The sequence below is a fragment of the Humulus lupulus genome, chromosome 7, assembly GCF_963169125.1.
Source record: "Humulus lupulus chromosome 7, drHumLupu1.1, whole genome shotgun sequence".
Classification (NCBI taxonomy): domain Eukaryota; kingdom Viridiplantae; phylum Streptophyta; class Magnoliopsida; order Rosales; family Cannabaceae; genus Humulus; species Humulus lupulus.
Window position 1 is genome coordinate 189,633,791 of NC_084799.1, and position 23,486 is coordinate 189,657,276.

The window sequence follows — 23,486 nt, forward strand, 5'->3', positions numbered from 1 at the left end:
TCTCCCTATTGGATATTTCCGCTTGACCATTGGTTTGGGGGTGGTAGGCTGTGGAAATCTTGTGCTTCACAATATATTTGGCTAACAAAGCTGCCAAAATCTTGTTCACAAAGTGGGTACCTTCATCACTTATGAGCGCCCTTGGAGTGTCAAATCGGGTGAACACATGCTTGTGTAGGAATTTCATGACCACCTTGGAATCATTAGTAGGACTTGCCACTGCTTCAAACCACTTAGAGACGTATTCAACAACCACCAAGATATACAAATTTCCAAATGATGGTGGAAATGGCCCCATGAAGTCGATTCCCCAAACATCAAACAATTCCACTTCAAGGATGCTATTCAAAGGCATTTCACTCCTTGTTGAAATATTACCAACACGCTGGCAGCGGTCACATCTCTTAGCAAATTCATGAGCATCCTTGAAGATAGAGGGCCAATAGTACCCCGATTGAAAAACTTTAGCGGTTGTTCTTTTCCCACCAAAATTTCCACCATAAGGAGTTGAATGACAATGCTCTAGTATGCTAGAAACTTCATCCTCAGGCACACAACGCCTCATGATTCGATCTAAACATTGTTTGTACAAATAAGGCTCATCCCAATAATAGAATCTCACATCGTGAAAGAACTTCTTGAGTTGCTGCCTATTCAAATATGGAGTAGTGGTTTGGTTCACAACAAACAATTGCTCATCGGGGAATGTCTCTTTAATAGGCCCTTCATTTTGCTTTTCACTTCCAGCTTCAAGTCTAGATAAGTGGTCAGCCACTTGGTTCTCCGTTCCTTTTCTATCCCGAATTTCCAAGTCAAATAATTGAAGAAGCAACACCCATCGAATAAGTCATGGCTTAGCATCTTTTTTGGCAATTAGATACTTGATCGCTGAATGGTCTGTATAAACTACCACTTTAGTCCCCACAAGATAAGCTCTAAACTTGTCAAAAGCAAACACCACTGCCAAAATCTCTTTCTCGGTGGTAGTATAGTTCAATTGGGCATCAGCTAATGTCTTGCTTGCAAGTAAATGGAATGAAAAACCTTCTCTTTTCGCTTCCCAAGTACAGCACCCACAGCAAAATCACTAGCATCGCACATCAATTCAAAGGGGAGAGACCAATCAGGAGCTACAATGATGGGTGCGGTGATAAGAGCTTTTTTTAAAGTCACAAATGCTTCTTGACACTCCTTGGTGAACTCAAATGCTCGATTTTGCTCAAGTAAGGAACAAAGGGGCTTAGAAATCTTTGAAAAATCCTTTATAAACCTCCTATAGAAGCCCGCATGCCCCAAAAAGCTTCTAATACCCTTGACTGTAGTAGGTGGTGGCAATTTTTCTATAACTTCCAGCTTTGCTCTATCCACTTCTATACCCTTGTTAGAAATTCTATGGCCCAACGCAATGCCTTCTTGAACCATGAAATGGCATTTTTCCCAATTAAGTACCAAGTTTGTTTCTTCACATCTAGCCAAGACTTGCTCCAAGTTAGTCAAACAAGTGTCAAAAGACTCCCCAAATACTGAAAAATCATCCATGAAGACTTCAAGAGACTTTTCCACCATATCTGAGAATATTGCCATCATATAACGTTGGAAAGTGGCGGGGGCGTTGCACAGCCCAAAAGGCATCCTTCTAAAGGCAAAGGTGCCATAAGGACAAGTAAAGGTAGTCTTCTCTTGGTCTTCTGGCGCGATGGAAATCTGATTATAGCCTGAATACCCATCGAGGAAACAATAAAACTCCTTTCCCGCCAGCCGATCAAGCATTTGGTCAATAAATGGCAAGGGAAAGTGGTCTTTACGAGTAGCTTTATTCAACTTCCGATAGTCCATACAAACACGCCACCCCGTCACTTGTCTTGTGGGAATCAACTTATTATTTTCATTAGCCACCACCGTGACTCCACCTTTTTTAGGAACACACTGAATTGGGCTGACACAAGAACTAGCTGAAATTGGGTAAACAATTCCATAATCAAGCCACTTAATTATCTCTTTTCTAACCACTTCCTTCATGAAAGGATTAAGCCTTCGCTGCTGCTCAACAGAATTATTACAGCAATCCTCCAACAGAATTTTATGCATACAAAATGAAGGACTTATCCCCTTGATATCTGCCATAGTCCAACCAATGGCCCTTGTGTATTTCTTCAAAACAGCCAGCAACAAACTCTCTTTTTCAGCTCCTAACATGGCTGAAATAATCACAGGAAAGGTCTCATCATCTCTCAAATAGGCATACTTCAAGTGACTAGGCAAAGGCTTCATCTCTAATTTTGGTGGCTCTTGAATAGAAGGCTTAGGAGGCTTAAAATTCCCTTCCGACAAGTTCAATGACTCAAAAGGCCTCCTAAATTTAGCAAAGGGCTGCTTTGACTCCACCCATGTAACTTAGCTTTCTTTCTCTTCACTTAAGTTTTCAAGCTCTTCAAGTGACCTCACCCCCACTCCATCTTTACAAGCTTCCTTATGGAATTTTTCAGCGACAATAGACTCAATTACACTTAGCCTAGAACATTCCTCAACCTCATCCGGAAACTTCATAGCATTGAACACGTTGAAAGTCACTTGTTTTTCATTCACCCTCCCATTTTTGTACATCAATCAAGGTCCTCCCGGTAGCTAGAAATGGCCTACCCAAAATAATAGGAACATCTCTATCCACTTCATAATCAAGGATGATGAAATCAGCCGGAAAGATGAATTTATCAACTTGCACAAGTATATCTTCAATTTTTCCTTTCGGGTGTGCCATAGAACGATCCGCTAATTGCACAGTGACTGTGGTTGGTCTTGCTTCTCCAATCCCCAACTTCTTGAAAATTGACATGGGCATCAAATTGATACTAGCCCCCAAGTCACAAAGTGCTTTACCAACATCTCTACCACCAATAGAACAAGGAATTGTGAAGCTGCCCGGATCCTTTAATTTTGGAGGAATTTTACTCTTCAATATGGCACTACACCCTTCAGTCAACGCCACTATTTCAAATTCACCAAGCCTCATCTTTTTAGTTAAAATATCTTTAAAAAACTTCACATAGTTGGGCATTTTCTCCAAAGCTTCCACCAACAGTATATTGATGTGAAGTTGTTTCAAAACATCTAAAAATCTTCGGAATTGACTATCTTGTTGCTGCTTTTGGAAGCGCTGAGGAAATGGTGGAAGGGGCTTGCTTATAGGCTTTCCTGTAGCATTTTGCGGAGGAATTGCTGCAGGAATTGCTTCAGGATCAGCATTTAAAATTTTTGATTTCACAGCTTTTTCTCCTTTGTCCCCACTACTTTGGATTGAAGTGGGCTCGTTGTTTCTAGTACAATTATCCTCAGTCAATTCCACATTTTTGCCACTTCTCAAGGTAACTGCCTTGCAATGCTCCTTGCCATATTTCCTTGGATTTTCTGTATCACTAGGCAAGGTGCCTTGTGGTCTATTCCTTAGCTCATTAGCAAGCTGCCCCAACTGAGTTTCTAGATTCCTCAAGGATGCCGCTTGACTCTGAATCACAGCATCGTTCTTGGCCATATATTCCTTCATTAAACTCTCCAAAGAGCTTGATTGAGACACTTGAGGAGGAGGTGGTTGAGCTCTTTGTTGTTGTTGAGAAAACCCCGGTGGATATGTAGGCTTGTTTTGCATTGGTGCTCTGCCTGAACTAGCTCCTTGACCCCCCCCCCCCCCCATGAGAAGTTTGGATGCTGCCTCCACCCCGGATTGTAAGAGTTCGAATATGGGTTATTTCGGTTGGCATTTTGATTTCCCACATAACAAACTGAAGCGGGATTCGAAGGACAACTCTCAAATGCATGCCCATCTCCACAATAAACACAAGATACATCGGCAACTTGTCCCATAGCAGCTGGTTGTACCATTCCCCCTAAACTCATGTTCTTAAGAAGGTTAGTCATTGAAGAAACTTGAGCAGTCAAAGATGTCAATGCATCAACTTCAAGTATACCAGCCACTTTTCGACTTGTTAAGGCTCTAACATTGGACCATTGATAATTGTTGCTAGCTATCCTCTCCAAAATCTCATAGGCTTCATTATAGGACTTAGAGAGAATAGCCCAATTGGTTGAAGCATCTAACACCATACGAGTGGAAGAATTGAGCCCGTTATAGAAAGTCTCCATTTGTATACAATGCAAGATCCCATGGTGTGGGCACTTTCTCAATAATTCCTTGAATCTCTCCCAAGCTTCATAGAATGATTCATCTTCCAGCTGCTGAAATGACATGATTTCATTGCGAAACTTGGCATTTTTGGTAGGGGGAAAGTACTTCATCAAGAATTTTTCAGCCAACTCATTCCATGTAGTCACCGAGTCGGGAGGAAGGGTGTTGAGCCAAGCTCTAGCTTGATCCCTCAAAGAGAAAGGGAACAATTTCAACCTTCGGGCCTCATCAGTCACTCCTTGTAGCTTGAAGGAGTCACTCACCTCCAAAAATGAACGAAGATGAAGGTGAGGATCCTCAGTAGGTAGCCCACTAAATTGACCCACTGTTTGCAACATTTGGAACATCACGAGCTTTAACTCAAATTGGGGTGCTTGAATTTCAGGCCTAACAATGCCCGAATTGAGCTCATTAAACATGGGGGCAGCATACTCCCTTATGGCTCTCTCTCTCTATCATCAGCCATAGCAATTGTGTTAGTGACATTATTAGCACCCCCAACTCCTTCAACCTCTTCAGCCATATTAAGGCGATTTTGAGCCCATTGTTCCCTTAGTCTTCTTCTAATTGTTCTTTCAATCTCGGGGTCAATAGGAGCTAGTTCAATGTCTTCTTGCTCGTTCATATAGTAAATCACCTGAGAAAACACAAGAGCAAGCAAACAAAGTCAGCTCAACAAAGAAAAAAATAAATTGCAAGTAATTGATTTGACAAGAATTTCTAAGTTCAATCCCTGGCAACGGCGCCAAAAACTTGTTGCGATAAATTTAATATTTGATTTTAAATACGCAAGTGCACGTAATCACACAAGTAATATAATGATAAGTAAATCGTCTCCACATGGATTGCAAATTAAAAAGTAAGCAAAACAATTACTAAACAATTTTAGAAATTTAAAAATCAAGTGGGTTGTTTGTAGGCTAAGCAAAATATTAAAATAAAATGAAAATACTGAAAGTAAAAACTGAACTGAACAAGAAAATTGAGAGAAATATATGGATTGCAAAATGGACTTGAATTATTGAATTCCCCTATATTATTCATCCTGAAAAAATTGCGGACAGATTGCTGCAGCAATATTCTAGCAAAACTCTCAGGTTAACAAGAATTCCTTTAAACACCCATAAAACTTTCCCAAATTTTTTGACATTAATTCTTCAACCTAATTAAACATATTCCTATGCAAAATCAGATTTAAGAATGCAAATCAAAGTTTAATTCTCAAAAGTTACACAAGGCAAATAACATATCCCTATGTTACTTACTAACATAACCTAACCTAGATTATGACTTGTGTCATCCAAGTTTTTCCCATTACATTTAATCCTTCCAGCATTAAATATAATTAAATAACTTGCCATTGCTGGCCAAACAACAACAAGAAATTAATGTAAGCACAGTTGAATGAACAAAGGAGATTTTACTAGAATAAAGTGTAAGAAATTTATAGACTATAACATAAGGGTTCATCAACAATTCAAGCCACCTAAAAATTAGTTCATGGCTGAGTTCACAGACATTAATTCACAATCAAAACAGCCCATAATATTCATATTTAGAATCTAACTCAGAAATTAATAAAAGAAAGTTTAGGAAAAGAAGAAAGAACAAATCATAAATGATGCTTGAGCTTTCTATGCTTGTTCTCCTTCTTCCTTGTTGGTATCTCAGCTTGTCTCCTATATTTTTTTCTGGTTTTTCTTTGCCAAAAATGGATGCTGGTACTTGTTACGACTGAAGCCTCCTTTTAGTGTATGTTAGGTTTTTCTCCTCTCCTTCCAAAAGTACCATAATGCCCCTCTTTTTCTCCCAAAACATAAAGTCTTCCTTCTCTTTTGTCCTTTTCTCCAATATGCTGATTATTTCCTTCTGCCCTTGCCACCTCAGTCGAAATATAAGCTTGACCATTGACTACCACGTGTTCCATGTGCTCCAAAATATGCCTGATCACAATGCTTCAGTTTTGCTGCAGCAATCTTGAATATTCAGCCACCAACACATAATTTCATCACAATAGATTCATATGCTAGCTCATTCCTTTGTGCAAATATTTATCCATGAAATCATTATCTTTAACCCAAGAGCTATTAAAAACTAAAAAATAATTACATTTAATTAAAATAATGAAAACATCAAAGTTAGCTACCAAAACTAAAAATAAACTAACATCACCCATGATTTTTTCACAATTATAAGTTCAAAAGCACATGAAATAACTCTTTATTCAAGAGTTATCACACCACCAAATTACAACATTACTCGTTCTCGAGTGATGACTCTAAAAGCAAAATACAACTAACAAGAGACACAAAAGGCACAAACTAAACACAAAAGACAAGAAAACACGAAGGCAAAACACCACAACAACGGACAAACTTTGCTATGCCAATGGTAAAATGGGGAAGGCTCACAGGAAATTTTATTTTTTAAAAAGAGAAGCTGAATTTCAATCTTTCACAAGCTTTAAACCAAATTCTTCAAGCATGAATGTTGCTGCCAAAAATATGAATCAAGTGTTTCACCCTTTAGTGCATGCATAGTTTTTCCTAAACAATTTCAATCACCAAAAATCAAGCTAGACCTTGGCCCTCAAGCTTAAATAATGTCTCCATACGTTACTTAGTGATTCCTTCTCCACTAATGTAGGCAAACACCACACCAAAGATCAATAGGACTTTATCAAGCTTGTAATGATAGGCTAGGGTAAAGGTAGGATAAGAGAGATATATTTTTGGCTCAAATCACCCTAAACACCTCAATCTTTCTAGGACCTAAATACATAAATGCACACATTAATTTCAGAGAAAGAGGTTTCACTAGGGGATACAACCTATGATATCCTAGGATGTTCGTATTACTATTATGCTAGGGGTAACTACCTATGGAGAAGGCGCTCACAGCTGAGAGCGCAAAGAACAAGATCTGGCATGATAATGAAGCCAGAAGGGATTCTAGGAGGGCGAGACCTCCATTTTTAGGCTTTGGTAGGGGCAGAGGCCCTGGTGGCCAAAAGAGAAAGACTTCAGATACAATTTTAGCTCCAAGGCCAGATAGAAGGCCACGGAGTATACAGATGGGCCGCCAGGGTGGCAGTGAAACTTGGAAGGCATTCCCAGAGTGTGCTCGGAGCAAGAGGCACCATATTAGGGAATGTCGGGTGAATGTATGCTTCATCTGTAGGAGTGTGGGACACTTGAAGAAGGACTACCCAAAAGCCAAAAAGGAAGAGTCCAAGAAGGTGGAAAACCTGACGCCAGCTCGGGTTTCACCTTGACCCAGACAGAGGCTGAGGCTAGTCCCTCGGGTCAGCATTCTAGTGCTGGGACCCTTAATACTATTTTGGTTGACTCGGATGCTACACACTCTTTTGTTGCTAGTAGGATTATAGATGGATTATGTAGAACATGTGACTTTTATCCTGTGGGTTTGGTACTATGCTACCTACTGGGGAGTTAGTGGTTTCCAGGAGATGGGTTACATTGCTACCAGTGATAGTGGTTGGCAGGGAGTAGTCTGTTGACTTGGTAGAGTTGGTTATGACTGATTTTGATATAATTATTGGTATGGATTAGTTGGAGAAGTATGGGGCAACACTAGATTGTAAGAAGAAGAAGGTAACCATTGAGCTTGAGGGTGGGACTCCTTTGTATTCGTTGGCACTGTGCATGGACCTCGTATACCTATGATATCTGTACTTAGAGCTAGAGACCTTTTGTAGGGGGGATGCAAAGGGTTCTTAGCTAGTGTGGTGGATACCACTTAGGTCGTGCCAATAGGACCAGGACAGACCAAATTGGTCTGTGAGTTTCTAGATGTGTTTCCAAAAGATCTACCAAGGTTACCTCCACACAGGGAGATAAAGTTTGTGATTGAATTAGCACCAAGGACAGAGCCAGTGTTTAGGGCACCTTAAAGGATGGGTCCAGCAGAGCTGAAGGAATTAAAGGTTCAATTACAAGAGTTACTAGACTTAGGTTTCATCAGGCTCAGTTTCTCGCCATGGGCGCACCAGTTCTCTTTGTGAAGAAGAAATATGGTTCTCTGAGGATGTGTATCGATTACAAAGAACTGAACAATTTGACTATCAAGAACAGGTATCCTTTGCCAAGGATTGATGATCTGTTTGATCAATTACAGGGTAGGACGGTATTCTCCAAGATAGATCTTCGATCTGGTTATCACCAACTGAGGATTAGGGAGGAGGATATATTGAAGACAACTTTTCGCACCAGGTATGGGCATTATGAGTTTTTGGTGATGTCATTTGGATTGACTAATGCCCCAACAAATTTATGGATATGATGAACAAGGTGTTCAAAGATTACTTGGATCAGTTTATGATCTTTTTTATCGACGATATACTTGTATACTCCCAGTCAGAGACAGAATATGAGCAACACCTCAGATTGGTACTACAGAGGCTGAGAGAACACATGTTGTATGAGAAATTCAAGAAGTGCGAGTTTTGGTTGCCACATATGACTTTCTTAGGTCACATTGTCAGTAAGGATGGAATTATGGTAGATCAAATGAAGATTGAGGCAGTCAAAGATTGGCCAAGGCCAAAGAATGCTTCAGAGATTAGAAGTTTCTTGGGATTGGCAGGTTATTACTGACGCTTTGTGGAGGGATTTTCGAAGATTGTGTCACCTCTGACAGAGTTGACATGCAAGAATCAAAGGTTCATATGGTCAAACAAGTGTGGGGACAGTTTCCAAAGACTGAAGAAGAATTTGATCACCGCTCCAGTTTTGTGTCTTCTTACAGATCATGACAAGTTTGTGGTTTATTGTGATGCCTCAAGGTAGTGCCTAGGTTGTGTCCTTATGTAGATAGGGAAGGCGATTGCCTATGCATCATGTCAACTAAAGGAGCATGAGCAGAGGTACCCCACACATGATCTGGAACTTGCAGTAGTGGTTTTTGCATTGAAGGTGTGGTCGCACTACTTATATGGTGAGAAGTGTGAAATATACACGAATCACAAGAGTTTGAAATACTTTTTCACCCAAAAGGATTTGAACATGAGGCAAAAACGTTGGTTAGAGTTGTTAAAGGATTACGATTGTGAGATCCTCTATCACCCATGGAAGGCTAGCATGGTAGCAGATGCCTTAAACTGGAAGGGATCGAGAAAGTTGTATAGTGCTAGGCAGATATCTAGGGAATTGGCTGAGGATATGACTAGAGCAGGTATTAGGCTAGTTGTGTTGTTTATCTTTTTGTCTTGATTTCATCTCATTTCTATCGTTTTACTTGACTCCGTGTCCTTGACCAAATCAAGGGTCAACATTCTGGTGCTTTCATTGAGAGTTGAACTCAAGAACTCCAAGAAGATCGAATGGCAAAAACAGCTAGAAAGACTGGACAAACCTCTGATACTACACTAACTCAGCCTCCTCCACAAAATGTGGTTGAAGTTGAGCCACAAGTGGATTTGGAGGAGGAGGAAGAAATGGATTCTAAGACCTTGAGGTCGACTCTAATTGTGTTGCCAAAGGAATTAGCCAATATGAAGGCTAATCAAGAAAATGTGGTTGAAACGACAGTGTTGCAACAGAGAGAGATTGATAGGCAATGCCAAGAATTGAATGAACGGCAAGCCGACATGGACCGCCGACAAAGGGACGCCACTGCCACTCTAGAGGCAGACATTTAGTTGGCTCAAGGGCAGCCTACACAGGATTTCTGAATGGATCAGCTAGCTAATATGCAACCGCAGCAAGGTCCACATTCAGATCATCCTCAACATCACCACACTTCGCCTCAACCGGCAAACCCTTAGAGGTCGAAGCAACCCCCTATTGCTCAATAGGATAGGCCAATTCAGGATCCTGAGCAGCAACCGCCTTCTTGCACTGGCTGAGATAATCCTTAGCAACAAAGGCAGAATAGGGCTGGGCAGCCTCCCCAAAGTCCTAGGCGCCAAACTACTGAGGAGCCAAACCCATCGAGTAAGGGACAACGTCCTTTTGTGAGCAGAAGGCATGTTGAATTAAGCTCTGCGGTCAGGGGTCCTTGACGACATAATAATGCCCGAGGACCTACCGACCAATGCAAGCCTCCACCTGTCAGACAGGACATGCCAGCAAGGGGAAGGGAAACAGTGCGATTAGCAAGTCACACCATAGGCAGTCACACTTTAGGGATGGCCATGACTATAATGAAGCGAATTTTGGAAGAGGAAATTTTGATCAAAGGCAATAAGAGAAGGGTGGAGAACAGAATGCTGGGGCCCAGCCTAGACAGCCCAAAATCTTTGATCGACTAAGCGCGAGCGAACAATTGTGCAGGGATGAGGATTTGAGGGATGTTCTCAACAATAGAAGAGAAAGACATGATGAGTATGCCCCTCTAGCACGGGTCACCCCAATAGTACTAGATGCAGTATAGACCCAGCTCGATGCTTTAAACTAGGTTGTCCAGAAACTAGTGGGGAGCCAAACATCCCACATTGATTACGACCGGAGAAGAGACACTCCGTTTGTGCAAAGAATAGAATTGGCCGAGACCCCAAGCAAATTTAAGATGTCGGTCTTTCCCAACTTCACTGGATTAGAAGACCCCGTATTTCATGTGAATAAATTCGAGATACAAATGGATATCCAAAAGGAGCCAGATGACACTCGATGAAGAATCTTTCCAGCCACCTTGTTCGATACTGCTCAGGAGTGGTTTTTCAAATTCCTTCCTGCCAGCATAATGTCTTGGGAAATGTTCGTGAAGGAGTTTTATGGACAGTTTTATGCTGGTCGAGTACATCCGACCGAGGCCAACCAACTGGTCGACATATGCCAGAAGGAGGGAGAAACCTTGAAGGGGTATGTCAAACATTTTATGCGAGTCACTGATGGGGCTAAGATAGTTGGTGATGAAGGAAAGATGATGACACTTACTACTGGAGTACGGTGCCATTCATCCCTCTAGAACAGCTTGCAAAAGAATGGAGTAAAAAGCACCCAAGAATTTCTAGACCAAGTGGACAGATACATCAAGCTAGAAAAAGCCATTGCCAATGAAGGGAAGGCGCCCGTAGATGACCAGGGCCCGAAAGAAGATCCCACCAAAGCTGCCAATGGGTCTAGGAAGCCCAATGGCAATGAAAAAAATATTTGGAAAAATGGAGGAAAAAGGGCGAGCCATGAGCCGTCAACATCTGAGAACAAGCACCCTAAAAGTAACAGATACGAGCCGAGGTTCACTAATTACACGACCCTAGTCGATAGCAGAGCAAAAGTGTACCAGGCCACTAACACCACTGTTCCCTTCAGGCGACCAGCCCCAATCAGGAAAGATATCTCCAAGAGAGATACAACCAAGTTTTGTCATTTTCATAACGACTATGTTCATGACACCAACGAGTGCAGCCAGCTTAAAGATGAGATTGAGTTTCTTATCAAACACGGACACCTGAGAAGATATGTAAGAGCTGCTGGAGGTTCTCAACGAGAGGCTCAAGGAGGCAATGAGCAGGCACCTGTACGCCAATGCTCGCCCCCTTTACAGCCAGCTCCAGTTGCTAGTACATTGCTGACCATCTGCGGTGGCCCACACCTGGCGGGTGATAGTGGGAAGGCAAGGGAAAGGTATGCCTGAACCTTACGTTATGACCAGGACATTGAAATGCTGAACGTAGAGGAGAAAACTCCCAAAAAATCTCGAACAAAGGAAGAATCGATAACTTTCTCTGAGCTTGATGCTCAGCATGTCCGATTTCCCCATTCGGATTCTCTGGTCGTAGATGTCCAGATTTCTAATATGATGGTTAAAATTGGTGGATATAGGGAGCTCAGTGAACATTCTGTACCAATCTTCGCTGGAGAGAATGAAGTTACCAGTGCAAGATTTGGAGCCATGCAACCAAACCAATTCTGGTTTTTCCAGCAAAGGACTCACGCCAACAGGGTCGATCAGGCTTCCAGTCACAACAGGAACTACACCTACAAATAGGACATTACTCACTACTTTTATAGTAGTTGATTGTCCTTCTGCATATAATGCTATGATTGGAAGACCTATTTTAGTCGACCTACGAGTCGTGACCTTGGTCTGGCACCTGGCCATGAAGTTTCCAACTGACTCAGGGGTAGGATGCGTGTTGGGAAACCAGCGAGAAGCATGAGAATGTTATAATTCCTCGATCACCAAGGAAAAAAGGGGCAGATAAGGGGAGAAAGCTGAGAAAAGGTTGCAGTTGGTAAATGAAGTACAAGCCCAATCAGGTGAACAGGTCACCAAATAGGGTGTTGCCCAAAGTGAGGATAGGGATTTAGATCCTCGCTTTGGGGATTTTGAAGAAGATGTGGGACCCGTCGAGGACCTTGAGGAGGTCCAACTAGAAGAAGCAGATCCGACCAGGGTTGTGAAAGTCGGTAAAAACTTAGAGACAACAACGAAGAAGAAACTGGTGGAATTTTTGAAAGAGAACCAGGAGGTGTTTTCTTGGTCGCATAAAGATATGGTTGGGATTGACCCATCAGTTATCAGCCATGTCTTAAATATAGACAAAAAAATTCCACCAGTGCAACAAAAAAGGAGGCTTCTCGACAAAGACAGATCGAAGGCATTAAAGGATGAAGTCGAGAAGCTAAAGGAGAACGGATTCATCAGGGTAGCGTTTTATCCATCTTGGATCTCTAATCCTATATCAGTTCCCAAGCCAAATGGCAAGTGGAGGACGTGCGTGGATTTCACAGACCTCAATAAAGCCTGCCCGAAGGATTGTTTCCTACTCCCAAGGATCGACCAACTGGTCGATGCCATATCAGGACATGAGATTTTATCATTCATGGATGCATACTCTGGGTACAATCAAGTTAGTATGCATCCACCTGATGAGGATCACACTAGCTTTCGAATTGATACAGGGTTTTACTGTTACAAAGTAATGCCTTTCAGTTTGAAAAACACTGGTGCAACATACCAGTGACTGGTCAACCACATGTTCAAAGAGTTCATCGGTGTTAACATGGAGGTATATGTCGATGACATGCTTTTCAAGTCAAAGAAGGCAGAAGAGCACATTAGAGACCTGTAAGAATGCTTCAACATCTTGAACAAATATTAGATGAAGCTAAATCCCCTCAAGTGTTCATTCGGTGTTGGATCGGGAAATTTTTTGGGATTCATAGTAAACTCGCGAGGTACCGAAGCTAATCCCAAAAAGATCAAGGACCTGATCGAGATGAAGTCGCCTGCCAAAATTAAAGATGGTCAAAGCCTCACCGGAAGGATTGTCGCTTTGAGTACATTCATTTCTAAGTCAACAGACAAGTGCGTTCCATTCTTTAATTTACTCAGGGGCAACAAGAAATTCGAGTGGACAGAAGAGTGCGAGCAGGCTTTCCAAGCGCTAAAGTCTCATATGTCACAACCATCGATCTTATCCAAACTGGTCTAAAAAGAACTTTGTTCATCTACTTGGCAGTCACAAAATATGCTAGAAGAGGAACATGTTCAAAAAGTTGTGTATTATATAAGCAAGAGGCTAGTAGGAGCAGAGTTGCGATATCCGCCCATTGAGAAATTAGCCTATTACTTGATTTTGGCCTCCAGAAAGCTGCGACTATACTTTCAAGCTCACCCCATCGTGGTACTCACCGAACAACCACTACGGCAAGTTCTGCAAAAACCAGAGGCCGTCGGTCGATTATTGAAATGGGCAGTCGAACTTGGGCAGTTCGATATTTCTTATTCGCCATGAGCAGCTGTGAAGGGACAGGCTCTGGTAGACTTTGTCGCAGAATTCACTGGAATCCATGATACCGAGCCAATAGAAGAACCTGGACTCCAAAACCAAGCTCCTTCGTGGAAGTTGTACGTAGATGGCTCTTCCAACGAGCAAAATGCTGGAGCAGGTTTGATCTTAGTCATGCTCGAAGGACATCAATTCCATTGTGCAATCAGATTCGACTTCACAACGTCCAATAACGAAGCTGAATATGAAGCTATGCTCGTAGGATTAAGGTTAGCTAAGGACATGGATATAAAGTCGCTTGAGATCTACAGTGACTCTCAGCTAGTGGTTAATCAAATTATTGGATAATATCAAGCCCGGGGTCTTAAGATGGTTGCTTATTTGAACAAAACAAAGGACTTATTGGCACAGTTCAAAAAATATACTCTCCAGCAAGTACCTCATGATCAGAATTCAAATGTTGATGCCTTAGCCAAGTTAGCAAGCACGAAGGATGCTGACACCTTGAACATAGTACTAGTTGAGCATTTGTCCGCACCAAGCATTTAAGTGGAAGAGTCTTCCTTGGTGATCCAAGCGACAGGCACATGGATGACACCCTTTGTTAAATACCTAGAGCAAGGAGTGCTGCTGGTGGACATAAACAAAGCAAGAACCTTCCAGAGGCAATCGACTTAATTCATTCTAGTCAATGGAGTTTTATACAAGAGAGGGTACTCGATGCCATTTTTAAGGTGTGTTTCAAAGGAAAAGGCCTAGGAACTAATGCGAGAAGTCCATGAAGGATTCTGCGGAGATCATGCTGGGGGGCAGAGTTTATCAAAAAAGATCCTAAGGCAAGGATACTTCTGGCCTACAATGAATGAGGACTCTATGGATTTTGTTCAGAAAAGTGACAAGTGTCAAAGGTTCTCCAAGATACCACGAGCAGCCCCTAATGAGCTCAAACAGATGCAAAGCCTGTGGCCATTCACAGTATGGGGGATAGATTTGATCGGGTCTTTACCCACAAGAAAAGGCAATGTCAAGCATGCATTAGTTGTTGTTGACTAATTTACAAAATGGGCCGAAGCTGAGCCACTTGCAATAATAACGACCAAGAACGTGCTAGGTTTTATGGTCAAGAACACCGTGTGTTAGTATGGGTTGCCAAGAAAGATTGTCTCAGTCTATGGCACACAATTTTACAGTGATCTATTCACGATTTTTGCGAGAGGCGCGGGATTATCAAGAGTTTTTCATCAGTAGCTCATCTGCAAGCAAACGGACAGGTTCAAGCTGTCAACAAGACCCGAAGGACACCCTGAAGAAAAGGCTTGAAGAAGCAAATGGGGCATGGCCAGAACAGCTACCAAAAGTCCTTTGGTCGTATAGAACATCCCATTGAACAACAATGGGCCATACTCCATTTTCTTTGGCCTATGGATATGAAGCCATGTTGCCTGATGAATTAGACCCACCATCACATAGAAGGTTGGCATACGATCAGAGTGATAATAGTCAGTTATTAATGGAATTTTTGGATTTAGTCGATGAAAGACGTGAGCAAGGTCAACTTCGAGTGGTAGCTTACTAGCAAAACCTCGCTCGGTATTTCAACTCTAAAATGCGTGAAATAAAATTTAACATGAGAGATTTGGTACTTGGAAGAGTTTTTCTTAACTCCCGCGATCAAGCTGCCGGAGTGCTTAGACCTAACTGGGAGGGTCTGTATCAAATTGAAGAAGTCCTACAACCAGGCGCCTATAAACTTTCTCGCTTAAATGGAGATCTCATTCCTCGCTATTGGAATGGAGAACACCTATGCAAGTATTATCAATAAAACAGTTCTTTTTAAAGAATTGGCTTGTATTAATTTCACTTTTTACAAGTGTATGAACAAGGGTTAGTCAGTCATATGACTAGTCGCTTATAAGTGTAAGATCAATTTTTGATCACTCGTGCAGACACGATTGTTCATTTATTACGAGAAATAAAAGGAACTGTGCACAGCCAGTTATTCTTGCCAATTATTGTATTTATTGCAAGTATTTGCTCATTATGTGTGTTGTTTTGCTATATAATCATTTTTAATAAGTATTTATCACGAGCAATAATGTTCGAACAAGTCTTGTTCATGGCAAGTGACTAAGGACCTTAAGCTCCTTAATCACTTGGGGGGCATATAAGGTACTAAGCAAGCAAAGCATATCAACAGGCATATGTAAACACACAAGCAAAATAAGGGAAAGCATACTACGGTACTTAGAGTATTTTTCAAAATTTTGTTTAAATTTTGTCAAATCAAAACAAAGTGTTATGCTAAGTTCGATCATGCAAACAGATGTTATAGTAAATTACAAATATTATAATGTTAAAATATAAATGTGTTCCACCGCGAGCATTTGCTGCTCAGATGTAACTATAAATTAAAAGGAAGCTGCCCTACGCAGCAAAAAATTGTCTTGACATCACGAACTGTGGTTCGTATGTCCTAGTTACAAATCACAATAAATAAATAAAGTTATTGAGCGGCAGGAGCAGCTAGAGGATCTTGCTGGTGCTGTTGGTCGACTGTGATCCCAGCATCCTCTTCGATGCCTGTCGCCAAAGAGATCTCAGGGGATTCCTGAGCTTTCCTCTCCTCTTCCAGGAGAGCAATGCACTTTGCAAGCTCAGCCTGCTTCATATGCTCTGGGAGATAGTCAAAGTTCGCCTTGGGGTTGCTTTTCTAAAACATGTAGAAGCAGTTGAACGTCGCTCCCTTGAACTTCTCCAGGTTGCGAGCGTTGGTTTCTTTGAGCAGTTTGACGTGCTCTTCCTTCTCATCTTCATTCAACGCACGACTAAAAATTTGGTCGATCTTCATGGAGGAGACATTGCTAAAGGCTTCATGGCTACGCTGGTGTCTTGATAATTTCTTCAGCTTGTCGTTAGCCGAACTGTATGTTGTGTTCAGGATAGCTCCGACCTGAGTCTTTCCTAGCTGATCAGGAGGACTTGGGTTGCGAGGAGCTAGAGGAGTCGGGTCGATAGGAGCTGGAGGAGGGGTCGTGTCCTTGGAAGGTTGTGGTGCAGGAGGATCCTCAGTTCGAGCCCTTTTCTTGAAAGGGTCACTGCTACTTTCCCCGGGGTGTTGCCAGCTTCCTTTCCTCCTGCTCGCAGGAGCTTCGGCATTGATGTTGCTGTACAAGTCAAATGCTTCTCCGGAAGGCATGACTGCAGGATGGAAACAAATGATCAGACAATATAAATTAAATTATTCAAAAAAAGAAAGGGAATAAGAGCAAGAAAAACTCTAAGTAGTATACCCGAGCTATTATTACTGGTCAATACATTATTTATGGAACTACTGCTACACTCACTCTCTACCTCGAAGAAGTCTGAATTTAAACTATTGATCACAAATTTAAAGTTGTCGTCCCCGTCAAATAAATGACAGGGAATGGGCAAGTTATCTAAAAGTGAGAAGTCAATATCGTTATCTTCAGAAGACTCGAGTATGGGATCGGGGTACTCTAGAAGTTTTTGCTTGCCCTTCCCATGTTGGGTAGGGGCAGCAGCAGCTCGTGGGATGCTGGAAGGTTCCCTGATGGTCATTCCTGTTGCCCGCCATCTCGGGGGTTGTGACACATCCTGTTGCTGCTCGAGGACTGCTTCTTCAGTAGCATTCCCCGCGGTGGACTCCCTCACTTCCTATTGAGGAGCCAAGAGGTCGGCCAACCTTAAGTTGTTTTCAGTGACCAGCTCCTTGATGCTCTTCTCGATGTTCGTCATGCTGGCCAAGGCAGCGACCCTTATCTCCATCTCTGGAGTGGGGTCTGGTTGGTACCATGTACCTAGACAATATCAAGGTTCTAAGGACAGTATAGAAAAGCTATAAGAAATTAAATGACCAGTAATTAAAAGATTTACCTCCTCGGGTGAAGGCCAGGTTGTCAGTGACCAAGTCTGTTGTAAGAAAGTACTCCTGGAAATACTTTCCTACATTGGATTTGTAGTTACGGCACTCAGGATTATGCTAGTAGACTTCTGGTGACAGAAATGGAAAAACCTCATGTTGTTCTGGTTGGGGTTGGATTTGAGATCGAACAGATAGTTGATCTCATGTGGTGTGGGCACAGGCCACTTCTTATGGTTATAAAGGATATAGAGTGCAGATAGTACTCTATATCTATTGGGAGTAATTTGAAAGGGGTCGACCTCAAAATAGTTGGCCACCCCTTGGAAAAATGCATGCAGAGGCGAGATTTCCCCTACCTCGATGTGGTACCTCGACCAGGCACTGAAGGCGCCCCTAGACATGTTTTCCCTCTGGTCAGGTGAAGGTTTGACTAGGGTTATCCCAGGAAAACCATACTTCTTGAGTAATTAGTCACCATCCTAGCCGATATGACGCTAGGAGGTGCCACGTACCAGTCCACTTCTAGTTGAAGGCCGTCGCGAGGCTAGGCATGGGGTTGAATTTCTGGTGGTGAAGTGTTTATAGGCTGAGGGTTAGTAGAAGGGTCCTCAGTATGAGGGGCAGGCTGGTTAGAAGAAGGGTTGGTTGTTTTCTTTTTTCTACGAGCAATATATTTCACGCGACCCATGTTTGGTTGACTGGTTGGAGGGTTGGTCGCTGGGTGTTGTTGTGAAAATGGTACTTCTGAAAAAGATAGTGACGGTTGTTCTTCATCCTCGAACAGCAGTGCACAAAGATTGTCATCGATTTCCCTCTCACCTCCCTAAGGATCATGCATGAATATCTAAGAACATAAAAGGGGAGATGAGAATCTACGACCAACAGATAGAAGAAGTGGAAACGTTGGGATAACGTTGCTCGGGTATAAAATTTAAGCTTTTATACGACCAACAACATTCTAATTTCAAAGTTAATACCAATCACAGATTCAATTTTTCGAAACTCAAAAACAATTTACAGATATTGAACCAATCACATTTTCATAACACATATTTTTAGTCACTAAATTCAGATTTTCATTTCAGAATCCCACTTTTCAAAAATACAGTTTTCTAATTGCGAACCAATCAAACCTTTAGAATTCCTAATTGTTCTCGTTTGTGAATTTCATTCTTGTGTTCTTGTTGTTAATTTATTTGTGCACTTTACATTTATTTATGCTTTCTTGATTTTAAATTTTACAAATCAAATTTTTGTTATCCAAATAGAAATCAAGAATTAATTAAATGTTAATTGATAAATCAGTCTTCGTGGGACGGTATTTGGTCTTACCAAGATTTATTACAAATTGTGATTGTGTGCACTTGCATAGCTTTAATTTTTGCAACAAGTTTTTGGCGCCGTTGTCGGGGACTGAAAAATTATCAACATCAAAGTAATAATTTTAAATATAATTTGGTTGTTCTTTGAACTATTTCTAACTTGTGTTTGTGTGCATTCTTGACAATTTTTCTTTAGGTAGTTCTGTTATATGCTTAGCAGAAGAGGAGCAGATAGCCTTATTCCTATTAATCCTGAGATTGAGAAAGCGTGCAGGCAGAATCGTAGAAACAAAAGATCTACTAACCCAACTGTGGTTATGGCAAATCCTCAAAATAATGATGTGTTGAATGGAGGGGTGCCAAAAGTGGTGCAAGGACAAGCTCATAATCCCGCTGTGAGAAGCTTACGGGATTATGTACTCCCAACTATTACGGGTTTACAAACATGTATAAGACCACCAGTTGTGGAGGCTAATAACTTTGAGATTAAGTCGGCGATCTTACAAATGGTGCAGTCCACCATGCAATTTGGTGGCTTACCTTCAAAAGACCCTCACATGCATTTACCGAATTTTTTGGAGCTATGTGCAACGTTCAAGTATAATGGGGTGAGCAACAATGCACTCAGATTGAGGCTATTCCCATTTTCATTGTGGGATAGAGCTAAAAGATGGTTGAACTCCCTTCAATCCAATTATATAAATACTTGGGAGGATTTGGCTCAGAAATTCCTTGCCAAGTTATTTCCTCCATCAAAGGCAACAAAGTTGATAGGAGAGATTAATAATTTTTATTAGATGGAGGGGGAGTCTTTGTATGATGCATGGGAGCGTTTTAAGGAGTTATTGAGAAAATGTCCCCATCATATTATTGAGAAGTGGATGTTGGTCCACAATTTTTATAATGGGTTATGTGGTACTACTCGTACCATAATTGATGCTACAGCTGGTGGGGCCTTCATGAGTAAGAGTGCCAATGAATCATATGAATTGTTAGAAGGCATGGCCACCAACAACCACCAATGGTCTGATGAGAGGTCATGTAACACCCCAATTTGCTAATAAGGTTTAGGACCTGGATTAGCGTGCCTGGAGGGCAATAAGTGAATTAACATGATAATATATGAATTTAAATGAATATGTGTGATTAGAATGCATGTTTAGGTGGAATAAATATGCGTGTGGGCCCCGTTTGTTGTTAGGGGTAAATTGGTAATTTTATCCCACTGAGGGCATAAATGTGATAATTGTATTATGTGATTAGTACCACGTGTGAGTGGTGATATTATTGTGATGCACGTGCCGAGACGGTCCTAGGGAGCGAATTAGTTTAACAGTCACAACGGGATTAGATACCCAGCTCGGGAGGAGCCTAGGGGTATTTTGGGGATCTTATAATGTGAGTTTGTGAGCTAATGGTTAATGGAGATTGAGTAACTTGAGTAACCATTAGTAACCATTAAGGGTAACAAGTTTAGATGAGGAAATGGCAGAATTGTAAGAAAGATGAAATGTCAAAGATGGCCTTGAGGTTTAGTTAGGAAATGAATTATTTGGAGGGGTAGAGTAGTATTTTGGCAGGATGTAGGAACCTTCAGTGAGGGAAAGAATGACTCACATTTCAGCACTTGGGCATATATTGTTTATGCTGAAAATTGGAATAAAACTAGAAGAAAAGAGGAAAGGAAGAAAGGGGTTGAAGTTGGGAGACCTAGGAGGAGAATCAAGGTGGTTTAAGGCAATTAAGCTGAACACAAGCCAAGATTATTCAGAGGTAAGGATTCGTCCTTGTTTTGTTTAAGTTTCAAGTCTGGTTTTTAGGGAATAAGCATGAAATTGAAAGAGAGTTGTGGTTGGTTTTGCATGAGAATTCAGCTTGATAAGCAAGAGTAATTGGTTTAAAGCTGGGATTGGAGGGAGTTCAAGCTAAGTTATTGATTGAGGTAAGAATTTTAAACATGTTTGAATCTTTGTATCTGATGTGGTTTAAGAATCTAGAAGTCTGGTTTACATTCTTCAAGCTCTGATTTAAGTATTAAGAAAGTTATGGTTAAGTCTTTTGAAATCTGAAACTCAAGTGTGGATTTTGGGTGTAATTGTGTATTTGAGCTTGTTGTTGATGTTTATAGGTTGTTAAATGGTTTACTTGGGGTTTTAAATTGATTTTGGGGTTTAGGTATGTGTTTGGGTTGAGTTGGAGGTGTTTTGGCTCAGGGAAAATGCAGGGGAAAACCCAGATTTCTGGGTTCGCGAAGGGGCGTTGCGGCCTTGTTCTTTGGCGCCGCGGCGCGAGGCTGTATCAGAGCTGGGGAGCTCTCTGACTTGCTGGGCGTCGTGGCCCTCACGGGTAGCGCTGCGGCGCCAGGCTATTTTCAGGATAGGGTAATTTTGCATTTTTGGGCATTTGTTCCTGGGGCTCAAGGAATGTTTTGGGAAATTAGAGGTCCCGAGAGTACGGGATTGGTCCTGAGAAGTGGTTTTGGATTGGTTAGTAGTAAAGGATGTTTCTTATGTGTTGTGACTAGGTTTCCGGAGAGGCTCGGGATAGAGGACCGTGCTCGTGACTTTGGTGCATTGTAAAGCTCGGGATACAGGTAAGAAAACTGTAGCACCCGTAGAGCAGGGCACGACCCTAGATTGTATTACTGTTAGGGTGTAGCTTTAATTGAATTATCATATGTTTGAATGTTGTTTGAGAATGCTATATGTGGTTATAGCAGAATGAACGGCAAAGGAGCCAGGAACGGCGAAGGACCGAGAACGGCAGTGGGGCCGGGAATAACACTTAGCACATGGAGTGCTTATAGTTAGGGTGAGACCCCAATGGATACATGGGATATCCTTACGGTGAGAACCGAGATCCCAGGCTTTAGTAACGCTTCTGGGACGGCATGGCCGTATTTTTTTGGTCTGATGGACTATCTGTTTTATCTGTGGATTGCCTGATATGTTGGTTATATAATATGCCTATGTTATGTGTTGTGTAAGTTTTCTTGCTGGGCTTCGGCTCACGGGTGCTCTGTCTTGCAGGTAAGGGCAAGGAAAAAGTCAACCAGCCATGAGTACGGAGAGCGTGGAGCGACGCGTACATGTTTGGCTTGCCCGACTGCTTTGGTTGGGGGCATTTTGGGAGAATGGATATATTAAACTGCATTTTTGATAATTAGTCATCTGTAAACCTATTTCGAGTTGTAAATATTTTATAAACTTTATTTTGGGATCCCAAATGTTAAACTCCTGGAATTTTCAACGAAATAGAGTACTTTTAAAGATTACAGCCTTGATTTTTGCTTAATCACACTTTTGTTCTAAAAACCTCATTTAGCAAGTTAATTGCACATTTTAAACTCACTTAGTAACGACTCTAAGGTAGTAGGGCGTTACAGGTCAACTGGTGTTAGAAAGGTTGCCAAAGTTCATGAACTTGATGCCACACTGCCTTGACTGCTCAAGTTGCTTCCTTGACAAAACAATTTTAACAGAATGTTGTGTCTGCCAATGTTATTCAGATGCCAACAGGTTGTGAAATTTGTGGTGGTCCTCACCAATTTGAGTAGTGTATGACAACAAAGTTCAATAACACCATCCCTATGGAGCAAGTCAACATGATGAGTAATGTTAATAGGCAAGCCAACAATCCTTTCTCCAATTCATTTAATCGAGGGTGGAAAAATTACCCTAATTTTTCATGGAGAAATAATCAGAGCTAGCAACCTCAATTTCAACCTTAATCTCAGTAGATTATGCCTCAACCTCCAGCACCACCATCTGGGCCACTAGTTCCTAAAGATAAGTCAAATGAGTTACAAGCTACATTGTTAACCTTGACCAACTCCCAAGCTTAGTTTATGACTGAAACTCGGTCATCAATCAGAAATCTCGAAATGCAAGTGGGTCAATTGACAAATTTGTTACAAAGTAGACCTCATAGAAATTTTCCAAGTAATACTGAGGTGAATCCTAAAGAGCAGTGCAATGCAATCTCCTTGAGAAACGGTAATGAGTTGGAAGAGTGAGTTGAGAAATCTAGTCTTCAACCGAAAATGGAATCTATAATAAAAGGAAAGATGGAAGAAAAGGTTACTGAGAATCTTAAGAATAAGCAGTCACAATTGAGTATAGATCATCACATAAAAATTCCTTTTCCACAGAGGCTACGCAAGAACAACCTAGATAAACAGTTTGCAAAGTTTTTGGAGGTATTTAAGAAATTGTATATCAATATCCTCTCTGCAGAAGCGCTTGAGCAGATGCCAACTTACCTTAAATTCTTGAAGGAAATTTTATCAAAAACAAGGAAGTTGGAGGAATACGAGACAATTGCGCTTACTGAGGAGTGCAATGCAATATTTCAAAAGAAATTACCGTCAAAGCTTAAAGATCCGAGTAGTTTTACCATTCCTTG

At 41.5% G+C, this 23,486-nt stretch overlaps 2 non-coding genes across 2 annotated transcripts; one reads left to right on the forward strand and one right to left on the reverse strand.

Annotated features, from left to right (window-relative positions):
- The first annotated feature begins 4,153 nt into the window (after positions 1 to 4,153).
- Positions 4,154 to 4,260, forward strand: LOC133793258 (small nucleolar RNA R71). The gene has a single exon (XR_009874711.1). It is a non-coding gene; the product is annotated as a small nucleolar RNA R71 (small nucleolar RNA).
- Positions 4,261 to 19,846: 15,586 nt separating this feature from the next.
- Positions 19,847 to 19,953, reverse strand: LOC133793077 (small nucleolar RNA R71). Its single transcript, XR_009874538.1, has one exon. It is a non-coding gene; the product is annotated as a small nucleolar RNA R71 (small nucleolar RNA).
- Positions 19,954 to 23,486: the final 3,533 nt, after the last annotated feature.